Source organism: Salmo salar, chromosome ssa06 (assembly GCF_905237065.1).
Source record: "Salmo salar chromosome ssa06, Ssal_v3.1, whole genome shotgun sequence".
NCBI lineage: Eukaryota > Metazoa > Chordata > Actinopteri > Salmoniformes > Salmonidae > Salmo > Salmo salar.
In genome coordinates, this window is record NC_059447.1 from 81116585 (window position 1) to 81126047 (window position 9463).

Genomic DNA, 9463 nt, shown 5'->3' on the forward strand with positions numbered 1-9463 from the left:
TGGCATCAAATGCGACTAGGGTGGCGGCGCGAGCGAAAAGTGATAACAGAATGCAGCAGTTTTCTAAACAACAACACGAGTAATTCCATTTAACATCAATACCAACTTGAACTATATACGCATTTTGGCACCAACTATACATAGTCATGGATTTCTTGAAAATAATTTACAATGGATAAGGGCATGAGAAAGTACGTTTAGACAAATTAGCTGACTTTTCAATGTGCCATTCTAACGACTTGATAATCATGAAACCTCATTAACAGAAAACGGACAGTGCTTGTCCCTTTCTTACCGTTCATGGCAGGCGTTTGTCCATCGTGTATTCTACCAAGAAGATGTTGCATCCTCGGCGTCCTTACTTTCACTTCGCCATTATTCCAAAATCGTTTTGAATTTCCAATATACTAACGCAATCCCGACCAGCCCTCATCACCGGCTCGCTCTGTGGATAGTGCGAGTTGCAAAGCGACCTACTCAGTGCGAAACATCCGCTCCAGTCTCTCAGCGAAGTACTTCAGCAGTTTGAAAGGCGGTCACTACAGTACATTGGCGCAGCGATACTGGTCAAACGTGTATTGAGTTATTTCAATGAAAACCAACTGTCATAATGTATCGTACTGTAATTCGTTCTTACTGGAAACGATTCCCATTCTTCCTTAGGCTACTTAAATATCATATGATTAAAAACGCAATACTGTTCAATTCAGAATGCATCCGATTTTTGGCAGTATAGCTATCCCGGGTAAATTTGCGCTCCTAGCAAAACCATGCAGAAAAGAGTAGACTATATACTCTGACTGCAACAATCACACGAGGTGTACTGCAGCTCAGAGGAGATAACGTTGACCAGCAGATAGCTGGTTGAGGCCTCTAGTAGGTGGTATAACCAGCCCATGTCTCGGTAACCGCGGGAGAGACAGACAGTGAGAGACCGGTAGCGCTCATTCAGCCGCAACAACACCATTATAGCCAGGTACCATACAATATTTAACAACCTTCACCAACATTGCTCGCATATTGCTCTCTATCCGACATTTCATCTAATTTCATCCAACCTAAAGTTTTTAAGCTTAACAAGCCGATATCTGGGTCTATAGGCACACATTCAGATGAGGATGCCAAATGCCTTGGTTGAAATCTGTCACAGCTGGAGTCATAGTTAAAACATTAGTCCTAGATATTGAAATGTAACGACATTTACGTGAAACAACATTGAACATGGGTGCATTTAAAAGCCAGATACAAAGTCATTCACGTCGCTTTGACCATTCAAAAGACGCACTACATGGAATTGGGAGGAAGACACAGGCCACTTGCCATAAGTCTGAGTCAGAGTCTTATCATATCATTTGTCGTGCCACTTGCTTTATTTGTGTCTGGTTTGATGTTTTCTATTGGCCCAGTTAAGTTTAGATCCCCTCAAAAATGATGATATTCTTTCATACAGTGTATATGCATGGTGTGTGCATTATGCACACATGAGTGATTTTCCTATTGTGTGGCCATCTACAGTGCATTCGGATAGAGTTCACACACCTTGACTTTTTCCACATTTTGTTATGTTACAGCCTTATTCTAAAATTGATTAAATCATTTTTTCCCTCATCAATCTACACACAAAACCCCATAATGACAAAGCAAAAACAGGTCTTTAGAAATGTTTGCCATTTTATATCACTTTATCACTTTAAATAAGTATTCAGACCCTTTACTTAGTACTTTGTTGAAGAACATTTGGCAGCAATCACAGCCTCAAGTCTTGCTCGGGTATGAAGCTACAAGCTTGGCACACGGGTATTTGTTGGATTTTATCCCGTTCTTCTCTGCGGATCTCAATCTCTTAAAGCTTGGATGGGGATTGTCGCTGCACAGCTATTTTCAGGTCTCTCCAGAGATGTTTGATCGGGTTCAAGTCCGGGCTCTGTCTGGGCTGCTCAAGTACATTCAGAGACTTGTCCAGAAGCCACTCCTGCATTGTCTTGGCTGTGTGCTTACGGTCATTGTCCTGTTGGAAGGTGTACCTTCACCCCAGTCTGTCTTGAGTGCTCTGGAGCAGGTTTTCATTAAGGATCTCTCTTTACTTTGCTCCGTTCATCTTTCCTTCGATCCTGACTAGTCTTGCAGTCCCTGCCGCTGAACACACCCCTACTGTAAGGTTCTGCTTTTCTTTTCTTAGTCAACCTTGTGTTCTTTTTCTTTGTGTTCTTGAACGTAGCCCTGTTTCTTTGTGTTCTTGAACGTAGCCCTGTATTTCATTTTTGTTCATTGATTTCACCTATGTTCGTTTCTCACCTGGTCTCATCAGCTCCCTATTTAGTTCAGTTCTTTCTGTTTATATGGTTGTGAGGTATTGTTTGTTTTTGACTGCCTACCTGTGTTTGACCATTGCCTGCCTATGACCACGATTCCTGCCTTCTGCGAAGTCTTAACAGACATCTGCACGTGAATCTACACCTTTTTCTCCTTAAGTATTCATTACACCTAGAGCATGATGCTGCCACCACCATTCTTCACTGTAGGGAAGGTGCCAGGGTTCCTCCAGATGTGATGCTTGGCATTCAAATAAAATCAAGTAACATTTTATTGGTCACATACACATGGTTAGCAGATGTAATTGCAAGAGTAGCAAAATGCTTCTGCTTCTAGTTCAGACTGTGCAGCAATATCTAACATGTAATCTAACAGTTCCACAGCTACCTAATACACACAAATCTAATTAAAGGAATGGAATAATAAATATGTGGATGAGCAATGACAGAATGGTATAAGCAAGATGCAATAGATGGAATAAAATACAGTATATACATATGAGATGAGTGAGATATGAGAACATTATTAAAGTGACATTATTAAAGTGACTAGTGATACATTTATTAAAGTGGCCAATGATTTGAGTCTGTATGTTGGCAGCAGCCTCTGTGTTAGTGATGGCTGTTTAACAGTCTGATGGCCTTGAGATAGAAGCAGTTTTTCAGTCTCTCGGTCCCAGCTTTGATGCACCTGTACTGACCTCGCCTTCTGGATGATAGCGGGGTGAACAGGCAGTGGCTCGGGTGGTTGTTGTCCTTGATGGTCTTTTTGGCCTTCCTGTGACATTGGGTGCTGTAGGTGTCCTGGAGAGCACGTAGTTTGCCCCGGTGATGCGTTGTACAGACCGCACCACCCTCTGGAGAGCCTAGCGGTTATGGGCGGTGTAATTGCCATACCAGGTGGTGATGCAGCCCGACAGGATTCTCTCAATTGTGCATCTGTAAAAGTTTGAGGGTTTTAGGTGACAAGGCTGTTGCGCCTTCTTCACCACACTGTCTGTGTGGGTGGACCATTTCAGTTTGCCCGTGATGTATACGCCGAGGAACTTAAACTTTTCCATCTTCTTCACTGCTGTCTCATCGATGTGGATAGGGGGGTTCTCCCTCTGCTGTTTCCTGAAGTCCACGATCATCTCCTTTGTTTTGTTGACGTTGAGTGAGAGGTTGTTTTGCTGACACGACATTCCGAGTGCCCTAACCTCCCTATAGGCTGTCTCGTCGTTGGGGGTAATCAAGCCTACCACTGTTGTGTCATCTGCAAACTTGATGATTGAGTTGGAGCTGTGCATGGCCATGCAGTCATGGGTCAACAGGGAGTACAGTAGGGGGCTGAGCACGCACCCTTGTGGGGCCCCAGTGTTGAGAATCAGCAAAGTGGAGATGTTGTTTCCTATCCTTCACCACCTGGGGGCTGCACGTCAGGAAGTCCAGGACCCAATTACACAGGGCGGGATTGAGACCCAGGGCCTCTAGCTTAATGATGAGCTTGTAGGGTACTATGGTGTGGAATGCTGAGCTATAGTCAATGAACAGCATTCTTACAGTGAGGGAAAAAAGTATTTGATCCCCTGATGATTTTGTACATTTGCCCACTGACAAAGAAATGATCAGTCTATAATTTTAATGGTAGGTTTATTTGAACAGTGAGAGACAGAATAACAACAACAAAAATCCAGAAAAACGCATGTCAAAAATGTTATAAATTGATTTGCATTTTAATGAGGGAAATAAGTATTTGACCCCTCTGCAAAACATGACTTAGTACTTGGTGGCAAAACCCTTGTTGGCGATCACAGAGGTCAGACGTTTCTTGTAGTTGGCGACCAGGTTTGCACACATCTCAGGAGGGATTTTGTCCCACTCCTCTTTGCAGATCTTCTCCAAGTCATTAAGGTTTCGAGGCTGACGTTTGGCAACTCGAACCTTCAGCTCCCTCCATAGATTTTCTATGGGATTAAGGTCTGGAGACTGGCTAGGCCACTCCAGGACCTTAATGTACTTCTTCTTGAGCCACTCCTTTGTTGCCTTGGCCATGTGTTTTGGGACATTGTCATGCTGGAATACCCATCCACGACCCATTTTCAATGCCCTGGCTGAGGGAAGGAGGTTCTCACCCAAGATTTGATGGTACATGGCCCCGTCCATCGTCCCTTTGATGCGGTGAAGTTGTCTTGTCCCCTTAGCAGAAAAACACCCCCAAAGCATAATGTTTCCACCTCCATGTTTGACGGTGGGGATGGTGTTCTTGGGGTCATAGGCAGCATTCCTCCTCCTCCAAACACGGCGAGTTGAGTTGATGCCAAAGAGCTCCATTTTGGTCTCATCTGACCACAACACTTTCACCCAGTTGTCCTCTGAATCACAGATGTTCATTGGCAAACTTCAGACGGGCATGTATATGTGCTTTCTTGAGCAGGGGGACCCTGCGGGCACTGCAGGATTTTAGTCCTTCACAGCGTAGTGTGTTACCAATTGTTTTCTTGGTGGCTATGGTCCCAGCTGGCTTGAGATCATTGACAAGATCCTCCCATGTAGTTCTGGGCTGATTCCTCACCGTTCTCATGATCATTGCAACTCCACGAGTTAAGATTTTGATTGGAGCCCCAGGCCGAGGGAGATTGACAGTTCTTTTGTGTTTATTCCAATTGCGAATAATCGCACCAACTGTTGTCACCTTCTCACCAAGCTGCTTGGCGATGGTCTTGTAGCCCATTCCAGCCTTGTGTAGGTCTACAATCTTCTCCCTGACATCCTTGGAGAGGTCTTTGGTCTTGGCCATGGTGGAGAGTTTGGAATATGATTGATTGATTGCTTCTGTGGACAGGTGTCTTTTATACAGGTAACAAGCTGAGATTAGGAGCACTCCCTTTAAGAGTGTGCTGCTAATCTCAGCTTGTTACCTGTATAAAAGACACCTGGGAGCCAGAAATCTTTCTGATTGAGAGGGGGTCAAATACTTATTTCCCTCATTAAAATGCAAATCAATTTATAACATTTTTGACATGCGTTTTTCTGGATTTTTGTTGTTGTTTTTCTGTCTCTCACTGTTCAAATAAACCTACCATTAAAATTATAGACTGATCATTTCTTTGTCAGTGGGCAAACGTACAAAATCATCAGGGGATCAAATACTTTTTTCCCTCACTGTAGGTATTCCTCTTGTCCAGATGGGATCGGACAGTGTGCAGTGCTATGGCAATTGTACTCTCCATGAAGCTGTTGGGGTGGTAAGAAAATTGTAGTGGGTCTAGGGTAACAGGTCAGGTGGAGGTGATATGATCCTTGACGAGCCTCTCAAAGCACTTCATGATGACAGAAGTGAGTGCTACGGTATGATAATAATTTAGTTCAGTTACCTTTGCCTTCTTGGGTACAGGAACAATGGTGGCCATCTTGAAGCATGTGGGGGCAGCAGACTGGGATAGGGAGATATTGAATATGTTCGTAAACACACCAGCTGGTCTACGCATGCTCTGAGGACGCGGCTATCCTCAAAGCAGCCTTGCGAGGGTTAACACGTTTAAATGTCTTACTCACATCGGCCATGGAGTAGAAGAGCCGTTGAATAGCGACTCCACTTTGCCTCTATACTGACATTTTACTTGTTTGATTGCCTTGCGGAAGGAATAACTACACTGTTTGTATTCGGCCATAATCCCAGTCATCTTTGCATGGTTAAATGCGGTGGTTTGCGCTTTCAGTTTTGCGCGAATGCCGCCATCTATCCACGATTTCTGGTTTGGGTAGGTTTTAATACTCATGGTGTGTATAACATCTCCTACGCACTTCCTTATAAACTCACTCACAGAATCTGCGTATACGTCAATATTATTTTCTGAGGCTACCTGGAACATGTCCCAGTCCGCGTGTTCAAAACAATCTTGAAGCGTGGATTCCGATTGGTCAGGCCAGCGTTGAATAGTTTTTAACACTGGTACATCCTTTTTGAATGTCTGCCTATAGGAAGGGAGGAGCAAAATGGAGTCGTGGTCAGATTTGTCAAATATACATGGCTGTGACAATAACCGAGGTGAATTCTCTGAGGAGGTAATACGTTGGCATTTGATTGTGAGGAATTCTAGGTCAGGTGAACAAAATGACTTGAGTTCCTGTATGTTGTTACAATTACACCATGAGTCATTAATCATGAAACATACACCCCCGCTATTCTTCTTCCAAGAGAGATGTTTATTTGTGTGGGCATGACGTACAATGAATCCAGGTGGCTGTATCGACTCCGAAAGCATATTCTGAGAGAGCCATGTTTCCATGAAACAGACTATGTTACAATCCCTGATGTCTCTCTGGAAAGCAACCCTTGCCCTAATTTTGTCTACCTTGTTATCTAGATACTGGACATTTGCAAGTAATATACTCGGAAGCAGTGGGTGGTGTGCACCTTCGAAGTCTGACCAGAAGACCTCTCCATCTAGTCTCTAAGCCAAAGAGTTCAACCTTGGTTTCATCAGACCAGAGAATCTTATTTCTCATGGTCTGAGAATCCTTTAGGGGCCTTTTGGCAAACTCCAAGCGGGCTATCATGTGCCTTTTACTGAGAAGTGTCTTCCGTCTGGCCACTCTACCATAAAGGCCTGATTGGTGGAATGCTGCAGAGATGGTTGTCTTTCTGGAAGGTTCTCCCATCTCCACAGAGGAAATCTGGAGCTCTGTCAGAGTGATCGTCGGGTTCTTAGTCACCTCCCTGACCAAGGCCCTTCTCCCCCGATTGCTCAGTTTGGACGGACAACCAGCTCCTGGAAGAGTCTTGGTGGTTCTAAACTTCTTCCATTTAAGAAGGATGGAGGCCACTGTGTTCTTGGGGACCTTCAATGCTGCATACATTTTTTGGGACCATTTAATCCCAGCCCCTGTCAAATAAGAATTTGTTCTTAACTGACTTGCCTAGGTAAATAAAGATTAAATAAAATAAAATAAATACTGTACTGTACTGAACTATACTTTTCTTTACTCTACTGTACTGTACTATACTTTTCTTTACTGTACTCTACTGTATTGTGCTATACTTTTCTTTACTGTACTCTACTGTACTGTGCTATACTTTTCTTTACTGTTCTCTACTCTACTCTACTCTTTTTGACTGTACTATACTGTACTGAACAATACACTACTATATACACTATAATTAATTAGTAGGTCTACCTTTACTTATTACTTCTGTGAACTTTCATTATCGTCTCTCATGAGGGAGAGAAATTAGAAAATAACGTTTGGTATGAATGACAAGACATATTTCTTAATTAAGCTTACAGAAGGCAAATGATTTCTGCAAAACTAAATATAAATGTTGACATTAGTTGGCAGGGATGTTTACTTCAACATTATTGTGTTTTGATCCATTTCTAATACCTTTTAAGACTTTTTCTAGTTTATGTTTTTTAAGTTAGAAAAATGCTCCAGAAGATGCCTTTTCATCTCATAATAATCACAGGGGAATGTTATTTAGAGTGAGACACGGGGGTAAAGCAAATACTCCATAGAACAAAAGTAATGTGATGCTAGGTTTCAACTTTCCACTCCTCACTCTCGATTTTTAATGATGCTTTCCAGCACCGGCCTATGTTGAAAATTGGCCTGAGAGAAAGTGAACCATTCATATATGGGTATAATTGCTATGGAAATTGATATGGCAATCAGCTTGAAAATGTTTACTCATCATAGAGAAATAAAAGTAGCTACTTAATTAAGCTGTGTGAAAAGCAGTCAACACCATCCCCTTCTTGGGTTAATTTACACCTTGAATCCAGAGCAAGGTGTTATGGCATATCACTTTCATGCTGTTACAGATCATTTAAAGAGAACACAATGATTGCACACAAAGCATATGTCTACATTACACTAAATGGTGTGTTAGATGTCTTAACATGTCTGTATTAAAGTCTATATTAGTCTACATTAACGTGTGTGTGTGTGTGTGTGTGTGTGTGTGTGTGTGTGTGTGTGTGTGTGTGTGTGTGTGTGTGTGTGTGTGTGTGTGTGTGTGTGTGTGTGCGCAATACTCTCCATCTGTTTGTTTAGATGTCTTTGCATGGTTGATGTAAATGCACAAAGGAAAAAGGAAATTCTTCCTAGAAAACGTTGATTGGGTAGCCATCCAGGCCTATTTTAAAGATTACAGTCATGAGAATTCTATACTTCCATGTAACATCCTGAGAATGGCCCTAACATGCTTAGTCAGCAGAATAAAAACCCTTACGCCAACAGAATTGACCAGGGTGTGAGGAATCTGAGGGCAGCCTAAAGGGGTACCATGAACAGAATGCACACGAGTGGTTGCTGCTCTTGGTCTTAGTGAGGGGTTGACTGGGCTTTGGCTGTCTTGGTCCTTCAGCATCACATCTAACATTCCTTTCTGGCTATGGCCCAGTCCATTCTCTCAGTTATGTCGTATACATGGAAGTATGCGCTATGGATGTATTTTATTTGTAGTTATCTGCCTGTAGTCGATGCAGGGTGTGTTTGGGAGCTTTAATACTACTTTGATGTAAATACTTCAGATGTGTGAATGTACTAAAAGAGAAGACGATACATATTTATTTTCATGATTTGATTCTTATTTAATTTTTTACTGGGAAGATCAGTTCAATAATTATGTCCATTTTCTCAACTGACTTTGCTGCTAGAATATGACATGTGGCATGCACGTTTTGTCATATTAATGTCTTCTGGGCAGATATAAAATAACTGTGGTAGTTTGCTATTTTGCATAGAAAAGGAGGAACTTTAACATAAAAAAAGAGTTATGTTGTTCTTATGCTTCTTCCTCCCTTGTAATTGGATGCAAAACTTCTTGATGAAAGCAAGGTGTTATCTGCTTCGTACTAAGATCTAAGTTGTTTAGGCCTTTTCCAAGTGTTGCCTCGATTATACACACTTTTCTCCTACTGAGATGTCATTGACTGAGAGAAAATGGAAAAAGAGGCAAACACCTTCTCATCCTTTTTGATCACCTTCACTTTTGGTGTGCTACCTGACAATTTGCCTCTGCCTACTTGAAATAAATGACGTGGAGTGTGTGTTCATGGATGTGTTTTTGAGGTTGATGGGGTTGTCAGAAATGGCATCACTTCAACCTGTCGAGAGGATATCAAAAATCCTCTGAGATGCGGACGTTTTGGGTATAGTGAGTCAAT

At 42.3% G+C, this 9463-nt stretch overlaps 1 protein-coding gene across 1 annotated transcript in view; it reads right to left on the bottom strand.

Moving 5' to 3' along the window:
• Nucleotides 1-887, bottom strand: part of LOC106608176 (leucine-rich repeat and fibronectin type-III domain-containing protein 2-like) — a 181362-nt gene extending 180475 nt beyond the window's left edge. The window contains exon 1 of the mRNA XM_014205961.2: nt 296-887. The gene's annotated coding sequence lies outside the window, so the exon portion shown is untranslated. The remainder of the gene's footprint in view (nt 1-295) is intronic.
• Nucleotides 888-9463: the final 8576 nt, after the last annotated feature.